This window comes from Lissotriton vulgaris, chromosome 9 (assembly GCF_964263255.1).
Source record: "Lissotriton vulgaris chromosome 9, aLisVul1.2, whole genome shotgun sequence".
Lineage (NCBI taxonomy): Eukaryota > Metazoa > Chordata > Amphibia > Caudata > Salamandridae > Lissotriton > Lissotriton vulgaris.
In genome coordinates, this window is record NC_141697.1 from 310896952 (window position 1) to 310914655 (window position 17704).

A 17704-nucleotide genomic window follows, 5' to 3' on the forward strand; every position below is an offset into this window, starting at 1 on the left:
GGGCTTCCCTCACCCTGGGGAGCCCTGCCACACACAACGCCTCGCAAGGGGCGAAGGCGCATCTTCACCCGGTCCCACTTCTCGGGACCGGGACTTTGATAATCAAGCCCGCGGGGCTCTGTGCGGCTTCTACCTGGCCTTGGGGGGAAGCAGAAATGACGCGCCCTGGGATCGCCCGAGTCAGACAAGGCCGCCTGGCTTCCGGGTCGGACCGGGGCAGCACCGGCAGCCCAGCAGCATTTTAGAGCACGGCTCGGGCCCTGGCAGTGAAATGCAGGGTGGGCACCTGCTTGGATAAATAATTAAAGGAGCGGGGTGGCACCCATCTTAATTTTAATAAACACACAGGCAAAGTCGTGGGGTGGGCACCCATGCACTAGATAAAAAAGGCAAATGCAGGGTGGGCACCCGCTCTGTTTACATAAAAGGGGCTGGTGGCCATAATGCTGATGAAGCGCCTGCAAAGTCAAAGTTAGGCGGACATGAGGCTGGGTAGGCACCTGCAATGAAGGGGGCCACGGGGGGAATCCCTGCACTGGGGATTCCCTTTTACAGCACCACCAAAGGGGACAGAGTGCTCACAGGGCACAAAAGAGCATAAAGCCCTGAAGGATAAAAAGGAAGCCAGTCTTTCTAAACTCCTGAAACAGAAGCAAGGCAGAAGGGTCCCAAGAAGTCTTGCCGGCATCCAGGGGCTGGGCAGATCCCAGGGAGGCAAGCCTTCCCCTGAGCTCCAGCAGCAGCACGCCCCTGGCAGATTCCAGTCCAAGACAAGAACATTTACTTGGGGTAACAGCCCCTCTTTTATACACAGAAATCCTTTGTTGTCAAAGGTGCAGGCAAGGGGAAACCAGATACAACTGGTTCTTGAGCACTTTGTTTTGCTCAGCCCTTCTCCCTATTCACAGGACAGGCCAGGGACATCAGACACACCACAGGGGGTGGAGCCAGCATTTTTGAGGGAAGGCACAGCCCTATTCAGGTCCCTGGTGCACTCCTCCCTCCCATCGACATGCAGTTCTCTCCATTCACCACTGGGCAGACCCATCCTGACTCCTGGAGCTAGGCACACCATCCAGCTCCAGCCAATCACAAGCCAGACATTCAATTCACATTCACTGCACAGACATGCCAACTTCTAAAAGTGGCACTTCTCCACTAGACACAATAAATCTGCACACATCATCGCGCAGCATTTAACCTCACGAGTTCGGACATACCAATCTCGCCCCAGCACTCCCCACATAACAGGAATTACCACGGGCACCCATATCCCCAATGCATTCCTATGGGAGGGCAGGCCACTCTCTGCACACACACACAGAGTGCGCACGCACTTCACACTAGGCCACAGTGCTAGAGTGCGCAGAGTCCTAAAATCAATACCACCATGCCAGAGGCTAAAGGCAAAAAGTTTAGGGGTGAACCTGCCAAAAAGGCCCAAGTCCAATAATAATTATATATGTCTGGCTTTCTTTTAGTTCTTGGTGTGTGATGGTAGTATGTGGATGGCAAACAAAAGCCACATTAAAGCTTGGCTCATTTTTGGATTGAGTGTCATAGAAAACTTTGAGCTAAGCCAAAGCAAGGCCTGTACTGTTGATCTTGGCATGTGCCTTAAGCAGCTCAGTCACCTCTACTAAGAGAATTGGGAACATTTACAGCAATACCTGGATGGGACAGTGAAAATGTATTAGAATAGGTATTACTCGAAAGGTTCGGTTATGTGTCATTCTGGCTGTTTTTTTGGGGGGGGAGATGAATTGTCGAATGTGGCCTCAGCCAAGGTACTTCTGTTTTTCATAAGGGTCTAGTTTGCATGGATGGAGAGTAGAGGGCTAGCTACGCAGTGTATTGAACCTTAGGGCTTCCTTTTGAGAATGCATGTTGGAGAGGTGAATGGAGCTTGCAACAAGGTGGGAACCAAGCAGTGTTGGCAGACTACCAGATTCCCCGTGATTCCAAAGATGAAGAGCAGACTCAAATGTAAAAAAAATATCTCTGGAGATATGTTTTCATTTAGGAATCATAACATTTGTGTGATGCACTTGACACTACACCTCGCTTTTGGCCAACCTCGGATGTAGGGAATGCGTTCCAGCACACACCTGAGAGAAAGGACAGGCGTATATGGATTTATTATTAATGAACCTTGCACCCTAAACATCAAATGCCAACTGGTATGTGTGGGATACGCAGGGAGGATACTTTTCTTCTAGTAAACACCATGTGGCTTGTCTTATGCTAGAGCCTGATCTCTGAAGGCCACGGTGCGGGCCCTGTGTGAAGTTGCACCAGGTCCAGAGGACGGGGAGGGTGAGGGCATCTGAGAGACATGAGATAAGCAACGAGGAGAATGTGGCTCCCGCCTCTGAGGCAGAAAATCAGATGGCTGCTTTCTCCAGGGCTCTTTGGCTACATCCCAGGGTTATTATTTGACGACACAGTTGGATAATGTTTTGTTGGTAACTAACTTGATGAGCTGACCGGTGAAGAAGTGCATACAAGTGCCGAACTTCCTTTCAGTTCCCTAATCATTAAAGGAAACTAGGGGGGATTTCAGTGGAGGAACAGGTGGGGCAGAAAGAAACGGGGTGTGGGAATGCCCAGTCCACCACAGCAGCACTGATGCACAGCCTGAGTAGATCAGTGAACCGAGGCTCAGGCTAATTCTGCACGTTAACTATATTGCAGGAGTAGAGACCACACTGTGATCCTTATTTCGGCAGTCAGCTGCCAGTCACTCCCCTCAGCTGAGAGACGAGGGCAGCTGCCCATCCCTCTGCAGCACCAGGCGGCCTGAGGAAAGCAATGAACTTAGGGTCTGGGAGATGCAACTGGAATACAGTCCACCAACTCACTTATTCAAAGGAAATACGTTTTTTCCTGTATTCATTTTACAACACGTTACATTGTGTTTCGTACTAATTGTAAAACATTGTTGTATTTCCATTATTTACCCATTATTTACCCTTTTAGGCAACATTCACATCTACATTTTCCATTTATCTGTAAATTTCAGAGCTTAATGGACCATCCTTAGATATTATACGAGGTGCCTAATTGATTTGCACAATGTAAAAGAAGGAATATTGAGTACTACATTATGGAGTATTGATGTAAATAAGAGATCTGACCATTAATATGCGCCTTCCCGAAGTTCTGCAGACACCTGCACTGGCAGAGAACCTGCTTGGCAGAAAACTAAAGCATCAGAAACCCTGATGTCAAATGCGAACTAACTGACACATAACAGTAACACTCTTTAAAGGCCAAGTTTGATGCTCGCACAATGAACATAACTGCAATTGAGTGGCTTATTTACAAGCCCCTTGCACCCCTTTTGCGTCAATTATCCCCATATTAAAATAGACTCACCAGCGTAGCTATAACCCCCTAAGTGTTTGCTACTGATGATGCTCGCGGTTAATATGAAGACGTTTATAATGCGGCCGCCTTTTCTGAACTGTGTGGCTAAAGCAAGGACACGCAGGCGCAGTCATAAAGGCAAGTACTGGTTCTAACCCCGGACAAAAGCCGCAGAAAGAAAGCAATAAGGGGGCATATTACCAACGATTAGCGATATTTATCGCTAACTAGGCTTAGCAACAAATTTTTTATCGCTAAGCATCGCCGAAAATTATCGCTGAGATAACTTGCTAACAAGTTTTATCTCAAAAGCGATAAAAATCAGCCAAATGCGTGAATATTGCTGAGAATACAGCGCTATTCACGCATTAGCGACGAAATGCTCTTAGCCATGTTATTCACCTCCCTTTGGATAACATGGCTAGGAACTGGTCTGAGCAGGCGTTGGTTTTTGGTGATAGCGGGAATATTTCCATCGCTACGCCTGTCTTGCTAATAGGCGATAGCGACGTACGCCCACTTTGCATGTCATTAGCGATAAATATCACTGACATGCAAAGCGGGCCCCAAACCGCTCGCTAACGCCTAAAGCTGTCGCTAACTGCTGTTAGCGACAGCTTGCTAATAGAGCAATAGAATTATCGCCGCTTATAAACCGGCGATAATTGCCTATCGCCCTGCTTGGTAATATGCCCCTTCACTTGTTACAACCTTTACGTAATCCCTCTTTTTCCATTACAGAAACAAAAACACACACGAGGCCACAAGAAGGTGTATTGCGCATGTTACGTAATCACCACCTCTGTTTCATTCGCTGTTTGATCCCGCTTTGTATCCGCCTGCATCGCTTTTGTGCCCTTGAGGTCACTAACGTGAAAAATAATAAGCAAGTTAGTAATCTTTCCATTTTCGAAAGGTAAACAACAGAACAACGTCAGGAATGAAGGACTCCATTTTCCAGGAATTGAATCTGGCTTTGCAGCTTGGACGAAGGCTCGCGCACCCGCAGCCATCTCTTTGCACATCTGCAATGGCATGTCTGGATGGATAGTCCCTCTGGCCTCCGTTCCATTGCTGTGATGTTGCTGGCAGACCCCCAAATCACAGCAGCAAGATAAAGACAACCTTTTCCCTTCTCTTAAAGGGCACCGAGAAATGTTAGGCGCTGATCTGGGATTTGAGAGAGGCAGTTTCCTTAAGGTTAGCAGAGCTGAGTAATCCTTCACGGAAGGGAGTCTGACTGGAAACGCTCCAACGTTACTAAAGCCAGCAAGACAGATAAAGTACATGGACGTTAGTGAGCAGGATGCCACCGCCGCAGCTGCCATATCACCCAGGGATCTAGAGAAGTTGTGAACGAGAAAGAGAAGAACATCGTAAATCAGGAAAGAGGCAATGAACTGTACAGCTGATTGATGATATCAAGAGAGATGGGATGGTGTGCGTAAAGAAGATGGCCATCACCTATGGTCTTTCTCGGACAGAAAGAGTTTAGAGTAGGGGTGGCCACATACTTCCAGGAGGATCGGTCCCATGCTGGAGGCTCTGTATATTTCCGTTTAAAACGAATTTATTGATAAAACTAAATGTAACTTTTTACAGTCAGACTGTTATTTTTATTTACGGCTATTAATACCTTTCAAAAGTACGTAGAAAACAACACAATTCAGATGATCACATCAGACAGCAGAATAAGTCCGCAAATACTTCTAAAACAGAGAGCAGATACAGCACGCTTGTTATAGCTTGCACACCTTTGTAGATTAAACATATTCAAACATAATCAGCTATACAAATACTCAATAATCATTGGACAACCTGAACAGATCGTATGATTGAAAGAGTGATATGAACGGAGTTTGGGATCCTGATATTACTCATGAAAATTGTAAGAAATTGGGCAGATGCTTGTCTGGGGGCTGAGCCCTGGTCAAACAGCAACCACAATCTTTGTCAGTGTGAAGCCCAAGCCAACCCTACATTAACCTGTGCTCAACCCTTTGGTAGATTGGGACGGAGCAGTCAGTCTTAACTTAGAGGCAAAGCGTAAAATATTTGTGCAACACTTTAAACAGTCATAAAGTGAAAACACCACATAAAAAGGATCCCACATCCAGTTAGAAAAATAGAGTAATTTGTATTTAAAGAAATAATGTTACCACTCTTACTCTTATCCTGCAGTGCTATCAATTCCTTTTGGGACAGTGTATTCAGGTTTCTCTCGTTACTATTTGGCTTTCAGATTAATGGAGTTCCAAACTATCATTAAGGGAGGTTTTAACTCTCGCCTATCCTCCCATAGCGATGCCCTACTACTTGATATTCTACTAGTAGCAGCTTTCAGATCCATCCTTACCAATTGGAAAAACACTGCATCCACCTCCTTCAAATCCTGGCTGAACTGGATTGAGCATGTAAGAGGCACTGACAACATCACCTTACAACACTTCCCTTAGAATTCACAACATAGTCTTTTACGGGGTAAACTCGATACCTCCTTCACTAGCAATAAGCCACCATGAACTCTCATCCCTAATATGCTTCCTAGTTCCTCCTTCACTTGTCAGACAAATATTCAATGATTTTCACTAAACTGATCTGAACACAGTGCGCTCATATCCCTCTTGCTCCTACAATCCTGCAATACATCGAGAATTTAGAGCCGTTGTCAGTATAAGTTGTTTTTATTCAGTGTCTTTAAATGCTCTCTTATGCAGATGCAGTACACTCTTTAGATTGCCATATATAGTATCTGTACATCTCACAACTGGAGCATTTTTTTGGCATTATGTTACATTATAGTGTCTTGTAATGCGTATGTCCTATCACTATCTTCTGCTCCTCATTGCCAATGTGTTTATGTATGATTTGCTTTTTCCTCTGCATTTTTTCACTGTGTGTTTTAGATCTTATCAGACCACTAATGCAAACTATGTCTCCTCTGTTTTACCTTTGCTTTCTCCTTTTTTTGGATTATGTTTGTTTCATGTAAATACTGAATAACACTATTTGAATTAAAAAAAAAACAAGACCAAGACAGTAAAAATCCAACCAGTAGAACCGGAGATATGTATTTTTGAAGATTGCTGAAATGAGTACCTTCAATCCTGGTTTGTGGAATGTTGCAATGATCCATGTCGAAGAGGCTTAGCGTAGCAGACCTGAAGCTTCGGTTCTGAGATTTGGCAAGGCTGTGATGCAAGGGCCTTCACTGCCATCGAGGATCCTGTCCATGGGGCTTGCGATGTAAAGTCCAGTGTTGAGGATGCAGCTTGCAGTCAGGGTGATGCGTCAGTTCCGAGGAGCTGTGAGGCTGCGATGCGGAGTCTGTCATCGAGGCGGCTGTCAAAGAGGGATCAGAGGACCTGCACCAAGGATGCTCCATGCAGTGGTGGTTTCAATGGTGCTGGGGAGGCAATGCAGTCTTTTCAAGGGGAAGCGTGGCAAGGCCGAGGAGATGAGTTGGTTCTGCTGGACCCATAGAGGCTGGCAGAGCACCTTAAGCCCATTTCGAGAGTCCAGGCTTGGGGTGGCACCAGTTGTCAGGGTAGTCTCACAGATGGCAGAGTCCAGGTGCAAGGTTGTTGGAAGCTGTTGTGTACATTTGTCTTCAGAACAGGATTCCAGTATACTACCCCTTGGAGTCACACTGGAGTTCTGGACTCAAGGGATGCAGGTCCAGTCCTTCTCACCCAGACATGAGTGCACCAGGCAGCAGGTTAGCACAGGAGGGCAGCAACACTTCAGAGCAGCAGTCCAGCAGAGTGGCAGTCCTTTCAGCAGCACAGCAGTCCTTCTTCCTGAGAGAGTATCCATAGGAAGTGTACTGAAAAATTGGTGTCCGAGGCTCTGTATTTACACCCTTTCGTGTCTTTAAAGTGGAGAGAAGGTTATAGAGGAATGCCTTTGAAGTACATAGGCGCTGTGCCTTCCTGGTCCTGTCTACAGACTAACTACAGGGGGTATGCAGCCCTTTGTGTGGGGGCAGGACACAGTCTATTCAAGTGAAAGTGGGGTTGGGCCAAGCACCTCCTACCCATCCTGCCAATGACGGCCCATCCTGTCGCACCTAAGCTCCCTATTGTGTGTGGCTGTCTAGGAGGAATACACAAAGCCCAACTGTCAACTTCACCCAGTCATGTGACCCAGAGACAGACAGCAGGCACACAAATGTCTTAGGCTGGAAATTACCAACTTTCTAAAAGTTACATTTTCAAAATTGTAATTTAAAATCCAACTTCACCATACGTTTGGATTTTTCTTTACAATTCCCAAACCACTAAACATGTATGTATGTATGTATGTATGTTCTTATATAGCGCTCGACTTACCCTAGGGCATCTTGGCGCTTGCATTGGGAACCCGTCCTGGCTTTTCCCTGTGAGACAACCCGTACTGGGTATCCCCAAGGTGAAAGCCAGGCATCCCGCTGCTGGGGGGCCGTTGTGGAGATTAAGCATGCTTATTGCCCAGAGCTGCATAGTGTGAACTCGTGCTTAGAGTGGGCACCAAAGCTAGAATTATCGAGTCCGTGGACAATTGGGCTCAAGACCCTGCCGCGTCGGGAATCGAAACCTGGTCCCGGGTCTGACCTCTGCTTCAGGGTATGCCTCCTCTAACCAGTGAGCCACACTTCTCCACATGAACTGGTCAACTGTTCCCACTTGGAAATTACAGCTTATTAAATGTAATAAGGTAACAGTAAAGTTATCATATGGGAGAGGTAGGCCTTGCAGTAGTGAAAAACGAACGTAAGAGTTTTTCACTACCAGAACATGCACAGCTTAAAAGCGTACGCACTGTGTTTTAAATACATTGCACCTTGCCCACTGGGGTGTGCAGGGCCAACCCTAGGGGTGACTTATATGTATTAAAACAAAGCATTGGTACAAAAAGGTTCACTTTGCCAGGTAGAAGTTCAAAACTGACCACAGAGCCTACAATGGCAGGCCCAATACATGTTTAAAGTGCTAGTTAGGTGGAAGGCACAATAAGTGCTGCAGGCCCTCTTGTAGCATTGTAGCATTTAATTTACAGGCTCTGAGCATAGGTAGTGCTACTTTGCTAGGTACATACAAGTACATTAATATGTCAATTGGGTATAAACAATCTAACAGGTTTTAAGGAAAGAGCTCATGCTTTAGCACTGGTTAGTAGTGGTAATGTGTGCAGGGTCCTTGACCAGCAAAATGGAGTCATCAAAGCAGGAGGTCTGAAGGCAAAAAGTTACAGGGGAAACCACGCAAGAATACAAAAAACTGCAGATGAATAGTAATCCAAGTTTAAGTTTCAAGGGATAATACTTAGAAATAAATAGAAATAAAAATCAATCATATGCAGTATGCTGAGTAGTGGAAAGAGTGAGGGCCCATGTGTTTGTATAATTTGCTTGTATATACCTAAGCAGCTACGAATATGTGCATGTGTGTCCCGGTTTTGCCTTTAAGGAAGCCACTTGTAGAAAACGTTACAGCAGTGTCAGTCAGTGTATACTTCACTCTCTTTTGCGTCACATGCATTTTAAAATCAGAATTGCAGAGAAAGCAAAATACAGGATTAATATTTGGCTAACCAATGATAGTCTGTGATATCTACACATTTTCATACAAATTTACTTTGAAGACTGAAATTATTGAAGGTGGAAAGAAAAAATGCATCTATGCAAACATTTGAATATTGTAAAATATATACATTCTGACATACAAAGAAAGACACTTTCTTCAAGTTGTGATATTTCAGAGGCTTTCATTAATACTAACAATCTTGAAATAATGAATGAAGACAGGCTGTAACTCACTGTATATTATCCATAATGCAAAACATTGATGTTAGGAAAGGGCAGACCCATAATCTGAGCGGAAAAAAGTTTTAGAGAGGTTTTCTGGTGATATGTCATTTTTTTTTAATTCAACATGTGCACTAGTGTAAATCTTCTCAGCTATCAATGGGAAATTAGTGAGATGTAAAGAAGAACACCAGGAAAATAATCTGGGGGAGATATGTATCTCTTCACCAAATTGTCTACAAATTAATTAAATATAAAACAAACAAAAAAATCAAACAGCAACAATCATTTACGTTAAACCAGCAAAAAAATGTTCCCAAAACAATATCACATGTGTAATGAAACTGCATTTGTAACAATCGTTTAGTTCAGAATTTCTGAGACAACATGAATGACCAGAAAGCAAGTGACTGTAGATCTTGTATTTGTTTGCACTTTCTTTTAGCTCAAAATACCCCCCATGACCAAAATAGATGCAAGGATCCATTTCGTGTTAAAATGCATCACTAGATGTCGGTTTTGCATTTTCAGTAATCTCACTTGTTTTTTGCAGGATTTTGCATAATTACACAAAAAAAAATTGGGCAATTTTGCACACTTCTAGTTAAGGCTTCCCTAACCATTTATTTATCAATTGAAGAGAAGTGATAGAACGATCATCCCAAAAAACACTCTATAGAGAGATTTACTCTATATATAGTGCAGAATTACTCGAACAACATGAATGACCAGAAAGCAAGTGACTGTTTATCAGGGATCTTGTATTAGTTTGCACTTTGCTTTAGCTAAAAATACACCCCCATGTCCAAAATAGATGCAAGGATCCATTTTGTGTTAAAATGCATCACTAGATGTCGATTTTGCATTTTCAGTAATCTCACTTATTTTGCAGGATTTTGCATAATTACACAAAAACAAATTTGGCTAAATTTGCACACTTCTAATTAAGGCTTCCCTAACCATTTATTTATCAATTGAAGAGAAGTGATAGAACTATCACCCCAATAAACACTCTATAGAGAGAATTACTCTATATATAGTGCAGAATTACTCGAACAACATGAATGACCAGAAAGCAAGTGACTGTTTATCAGGGATCTTGTATTTGTTTGCACTTTGTTTTAGCTCAAAATACAACCCCATTTCCATAATAGATGCAAGGATCCATTTTGTGGTAAAATGCATCACTAGATATCGGTTTTGCATTTTCAGTAATCTCACTTATTTTTCAGAATTTTGCATAATTACACAAAAATTAATTTGGCCAATTTTTGCACACCTCTAGTTATGGCTTCCCTAATCATTTATTTAACAATTGAAGAGAAGAGATAGAACGATCACCTCAAAAAAGCACTCTATAGCGAGAATTACTACACCAATAATATACAGCAGAGAATATTAGCTCAAGGGTGTTCAAAGAGGCTAATAAACATGTGGTGAACTCAGTAAAATGGCTTCAAGGAGCTACTTCTCTGCAGTGATCTTGTTGGCTGTCATATTTCTAGGATGGCATTCCAGTGCTGGGGCTTTCACATCTTTGGGGCTGGTTCCTAATGACCCGGTACTTTGGGTTAAAGCTGTTGGAAGCAGGCTCTTCCACTGGCAACAGTTCTTCCATCAAGTTCTCCCACAAAAGCCTTTAAGTGGGATTACTCACAGTGGTGCATTTGTTCTCTGTTGAATCGCTTTCCCAATTTCAGTCACTAAAGACAAATAGGTTCCACAGGAGGCTCCAGCATTTTACCGCTATGCAATTCTCCTTAAATGACAGGTAAAAGCTTAATCAATATTATCAGTACATTCAGTAACAAGAAATGCTTCCAGGGGACAGTGGCTATTTCTGTATATGAATGTTGTGTGCTCTAAGCACACCGGATTCTAAGGGAAAAGTTTCACAAAAGATGACATAGACTGTCGATAGCAGACTCAGACCCACTCGAATTTAGATCAGGAGGATGACTGATGGCATCCCAGGAGCAAATCATTTCTAGCAGAAGAATTGAAGCAGAGGATTTGGTGGTTTGTCAGGTATTTTATTTACATTTGCAGCAGAAACGTTACACCTTCGAGCATTAAACTCTCTGAATTAGGGCTAAACCATCGGAATGCGTAAAAGAAAACCTAAGCATTGTTGTGAACATTTCACCTTATAATCAACTAGTTCTACCATTCTCTAATCCACATTTTTGTTAAGAATTAAGGCAAGAGATGGGCAAAGTTGTTCTGTACCTCTGAAATTCAGTGGAGTGAGGTAAAGATGACACCCTTAGCCTGAGATGAAGTGAAATCCATCAGGCTCACAGGGCAAGGCATCTTGCTGCCCGTACTTGTGCATTACGCCTGTCACCCTTCCCACAATACAAGTGAAAGGGAGCTCTACCACATTATAAAGATGTGTATTTCACCTAGAAAAATAATGACTCCTGAATAACAGTTATGACTATGCAATTAATGTAAATATAAGTAAGTATAGAGCTACCGCAATTTCGTTCTGAAGTCCAAAGAATTGCACACATAAAAAGTGCAGAACTGATGGTGCAGCAGTCTAACATCTGTATATAAATGTAATATCGCTTTTTGGTCTAACACACTGGCGCATTGTAAAATTATTGCATACAAGTCCAAGAATTCCCAAAGTCACTTAGAAGTTCACTCCTGCACCCTATTTACAAAAATGGTCCACCATGAAACCCTACTTATTGCATTGCTCTAGGTAGAGGCTGAGTTCTTTACCAGTCTATTACTGTGTTCAAATATCTAATAAGGAGCTGCTAGATATAAGCTAGATTTTTCGTTCCATCTACATTAATTGACAAATCTCTCAAATCCAAGGAATTAAAACGTATGTTTTGAGCACTTTGAAGTAGACTTTTAAAGGGTATTGATAGAGCGCGATTGTGCTCTTTCATTTGTAGGGGTGCAGCATAACCACAATTAGTTAGCACCTGCATTTATTCCTTTGTCATGTAAACATCGGGTCATTAGAATTTGAGATGTAATGAAGTGTAAAAGTGAAGTGATAGAAATATTTTGTGCAATGTGAAGAAATTAACATGGTAATTCCGTTCTACATGATGACGATTCTAGTGTACATTTATAACTGACTAATGAAGTTTATTTACTAAAATGTAATGCATTGATTTAAATATGCACCATATTAATGTCTGTGCATATGTGTGATTAACGAAGTCCCTTGGTTATTCTTATGTTAGCCGATTATCAGTAGGCCTCATGTGTATTTCTCTGGCTCTCACAATGGGTTTGTTTTTAATGTTCATGTGTATGTGGAATCTTCTCTTTCTCACATTTCTGTTGCAGTTGGAGAAATTCATTGTTGTTAGAATAATGCTTTTATTTTAGGAGCTAAGATCAAGGAGGAGAGAATGCATTTGAACAAGTGGTGCTGATAATGTGAGATGGTGTTCTTTCGCACTGGAGAAGGCTTGGGGAACCAAGGTCATTGAGTCAGTGGCTGGGAGTATCGAAACTAAATGGTACGAGGAGGTGTCCAGCTGGATGAGGCAATTGCATGTTGTGTAAATAGTTTTTCTTATGGTTTTGGTGTTGGAATTAGGGACAGTGCCCCAGGGGTTTGAGTTACGAGAGGAGAGGAGATCGATGGAGCATCTTTGAACGAGCCCTGTAGCTTTAGGCCACTTGACTTATTCAATGTGAGTGCACTTCTTAGGAAGTCCTCATGCGCTGACACCTTTTCCTAACTTGCTATTTCCTGGCTCAATTACATGTCAATATGTAGAAAACACACAAGTGGTTTTATAAAAGTAAAAGGACAAAAACTTTTTTCACATTTCTGCTTGGGATTAATTGTTTTATTGGGGGCAAAATATTACTCATGTCAACGTCTTATTAATTTTCTCAGGACTGATGCGCTGTCACATGAACAGACTCCGCAATATAGGTACCATACGTTTTCGGATTAAGATGACATGGTTAAAAAATTCTCAAACCCATGTGGGGGCACAAATTGCTCCGTAGAAGTATTTCAGGCGAGTTACTGAATTTTATAATATGTCGCTGCTCCATAAGTGGTTGCCCAATGTAAATTCAAATCACAATGTTTAATGGGTTGTCTTCTCAATATGACAATGGCTATGAGTGGTAACACTGCAGTAATGCAAGGATGTCTCTGAAAAGCCTATCCTGGGTTAAAATACAACAAGGTTTGGTGCAGGACACTTAAAACAAAAGCATTGTGGGCCATATTATCAAGCCCCAGCGATAATTATCGCTAAGCGCACTTAGCGCTAGGATAAATATCTCCGGGTAGCGTGGATTTTTATCACTGAGATAGCGTGCTATTAGCAATGCTTATCTCAGAAGTGATAAAAATCCTCGCGCTAACTGCTAAATGAGAGATTATCACTGGAAAATCAACGATAATCTCTCGAAGTTTGGCGTTAGTTGATGATAGGGGCTCACAAACTTAGCCATGATATCCACCTTCCATAGGGTATCATGGCTAAGTCAGGAAAATACCAGGTGTAAAAAAAGCAGCGCTAACCGCGGTTAGCGCTGCTTTTTTATCACTAACAGGGTTAGCGATATCCTTGATAATAGGAAAAATGTCGCTAAACAACATTTCTCCTACTATTTTTCTCTGGAACGCCCCCTTTGCATCTCATTAGAGATGCAAGGGGAAGCATAGAGAAAAGGGGTGCTAACATGCAAATTTGCGTATTAGCACCCTGTTGCTGATAGGGAGATAATTTTATTTCCGCTTTCTTGGCTTTTAAAGCCAAAAAAGCAGAGATAAATCCCTTGATAATATGCCCCTGTGTCTCTGCAGCTCCAGTCAGGCTCATTTTGTTCTGTGTACACTTCCAAGGCTTAGCCAGCATCTGGAAGCAGATCAATCAATATGGAAATTGGTCAATTGATTGTCACTTCTTCGTTGCTATCTCCTCCACCCATTGCAAATTAACTATTTCTGTCAATTTTTGTTTAATGTCAACTCAGTAGTTGATATTGGCCTCTAAGTCTGGAGGTTGAGCTTAACTGGTTTTCTTAATTATACTGGTACTAGGAGCAAAGTAATGAAAAGCAGTGTTACTTTCAAGTGATTTTCCAGGGCAAAACACGTTGCTAATTTGTGTCAATTTTGTATTGCAAACAGTGTTAAATTTTAGTAAATATACCCCCAAGAGTGCTTTTTTCAGTGTATGTACAAGGTATACCAATCAAATAAGGATTTGGGTCCTTCCTATACACTGAATAAAAATGTATAAATCGCAACTCACCTGCCCATCGGTAAGGTGAAGGTGGAGGCATTCAGGCACCAGTCTACCAGTGTAGCTGTAGCATCAGGTGGTAAACAGCAGTGGCCCCTAGCGCTTCATGTTCTGTAAATAAAAGATTGTATTATTACACATAGAAAGAGGAAGTAACAAGGAGAAATATAGATATTTCTCCTCGTTTTTATGCCTCACCTGGGGAGGCTTATCTTTTTGGTGCATTCCTAGGTTTACAAGGTCTGTAAATCTGGGAATGCATCTAAATCCATGGATGCATTGGAACACCTACTCAACCTGCATGGGTACGCCTCTGTTGCGCAGAGTAATGCAACGCAGTGTTTTGCACACCTTTACATTACTTGAGATTTATGAAGCCAAGCAGGGGCACGTAAGGTGGCCTTGCATGGCTTCATAAATCTAATTTTCCATTTGCATTGCTCTTGTAACACATTGTGTGGTGCAAGAATGACGCAAAGCTGCTCATAAACATGCCCCCCCCCCACCCAGAGCGCCTCCAGACCTCAGCACCACCATGACACCTCAAAGCGAGGCCTACAGCAACAATCTAGAGCCCCAACCTTAGCAGCATATTGTATGGGGCCGCTTAGCCACATTAAATTCACGTCACATAAGGGGGCACCGGCTGGCTGATGAAAGAAAAACTGCTTACGGCCCGCTGTCTGGTCCGTGCAAATTATGGGCCCCTTAGACATTCATTCATTATGGCGGTCAAAACCTGCTACTTCAGTCAGGCATCGGGTTCACTAATGGCCTTTGTTGCTGTCCTTGCCGCATTCCAGTAGGGGGTGCTCACGTCGGAGAGACTCCTCTTCACCAACAATAACAGAGTCAGGAGTGGACGCAGGATCCTATTTCATCTCTCAGCATTAAGTAAACGCTGCCTTCTTGTGGTAGGAAGAATTCGGGTAGGTTTAGGTGCGGATTGTTGCTGGATTTCGAGGTTGGCTGAGGAGCACGTCAGCGATTTTAGTTTACAGCATGGCCAAGCCCTATGCTGTGGTAAACATTTTCATGCATGAAATGTATAGTGGTGTTTGTATTAAGGCATCCAAAATGAAGGCGTTTGCACAATCTCGACTACAAAAAGAGGGTCTATTTTCAAAATTCTAGTTCTAAAATCTTGAATTCTGTTTTCAGGATAAATAGAAGCGTGCATTTCATAATGAACAATACAGGATAAAAGCAACAATTCCGAGTTTTCACACTAGAACTATCATGTTTTTGATCTATTATTAAACTGGACGAAAACTCCTAAAATGACATGGCAGCATAATTCTCAGATCATCATAAATAGTGATAAAATATATCCATTTCATAACTTTTGATTTCATGCCCTCCCATCAGGTGTGATCTTATCACAGTGTTTCACATACCACAGCTGAAATAATCTTTGCCATTCACAGACTTGAATGACTCCCCCATGAAAAGTACAGTCATTGATTTGTCACTATTTCTATTAGATCCCTCACATTTAACTTCATTATTTCATCCTATAGTCTAATCTTGAAAGCAACGTTCCCAAAAAAACGCAATTAAATTCTTCGCTGTCTTTTTTTTTAATGGCAACAAGAACAAAAATCTACAAAAATATCTTCATCGTTCCGATTAAAATGAATCGGGCAATCTTCTGGAAACCGTCTCAGAGAAACATTTAATTTCATGCGGTTTAATTTCCCCTGAACAAATGAGCTTGTTAGACAAAACCTCCATCGGTGGCTATAATTAAAAGAAGCGTTCACGGATGCGCTCGCTATGCGAAGATTAGCCCTCAGTGCTGATCGGGTACTTTGTTATGAATAAAGATATCACGCTTCATTTTCATAAAAGAGAACTCGGCCTGTCGATCATCGTAGGACCACCAGCTCCCATGACCAAAAAGAATACAATATGTTGAGAATTTCCCAAACCCCCTAGGCTGTTAATTTGGTTTCAATGAACCAGTTCAGTAGATCAGTTTGCAAGAAAAAATTCAAATACGAGATTTCCTCTTGATCCCTTCAATTAAAGATATGTGTGATGTCTTTCAAGTTTCATTTATATTTTAACGATAGTTTAATGGGGCGCAAGAAAAGAGAGAACAAAGAAGGACACTATAAATTCTGGCTTTGCTAACATGCATTGTATACTGTGCTTTATGTCAGCTGGCCTAATCTAGCTCCCTTCGTTATTGCATTCTGGATGCGCATAACCCACAGTTCGAAGCATATGGCTGTCAGTGCGGGAGTCAGTGAGTGAAGCTGCGATCCCAACACTTTCAAGGAAAGTGAGTCCCAAGGAATTGTTTCCCGAATGGAATTTTCCTTCCTTTCACCCTTCTCTTTTCTCCTTGTCATTTTTCTTTTCTTCTTCTAATTCGTTTTGTTCATTTCAATCTTTTTCCCCTCCTGCTTTCTTTTTTTCTTTGATCTTTCTTACCGTTTTTTCCGTATTTTCCTCCGTTCTTTAGCTTTTTCACTCCAGTTGTCTCTCACACTTGACTGAATGAGCATTAAAAGCCAGTTTCTTCGATACTATGTCAGTGTAAATTGCCTAATTCTGCTACTATTCTTAATTGTTTGGCAGACCCATGGGAAGTTTTATAACAGTTTTTGAACAGCTTTTCACCCTTTTTAGGTCCAGCCAAGAGTCAGTGTGCATGCGCCGCTCTGCGGGACTTGCTGTACTGAAGTATGGAATAGAAGCCTCGCCCACTCTCCGCCCATATTTGTCATTGGCTTGTGTCATTGTCGTTCGTAAATGCTGGCTTCTGATCCAGAATTCAGCTTGTTAGTCCCTCCTTAGTACTTCCTTGTCTTCATTTGTAACCTCCCATGGCTACAGACCCTTTTACTTTGGTTGTTACACCGTACATGTTATTTAGTCTGTAAGCACTATTTTCTTTATTGAGCTTCTCTTACTGCAAGCACGATGTGCTTTGCTTACATTCAGCGTGCCATTCGCGCTCTTTTCAAGCAGCCCGTGACAATGGCAGCCGCATCTTTCCAATGCCATAAGTCTAGCAATTTTTAGAAAGGTGGGCAAGCCACTGGAAGCTCGCGTTAGGCTCTAGCCAGGTGCCTGGCTGTGCCTCAGTTCAAGATCCTCTTCGAACCTCGAGCCTAAAACAGGCCAAGGATTCATTTTGCTCTCCCGGATGCTGCATGCTCCCATGAGTAGGGAAAATGTATCCAGGGTACAAAGACAGGGGCTTACATACCGTGGTCTCAATCCTTCAGCCGGCAGAAGACAATTACTATTTACTCATGTTTAAATTCTCAAATGGAATGAGAGGTGAGGC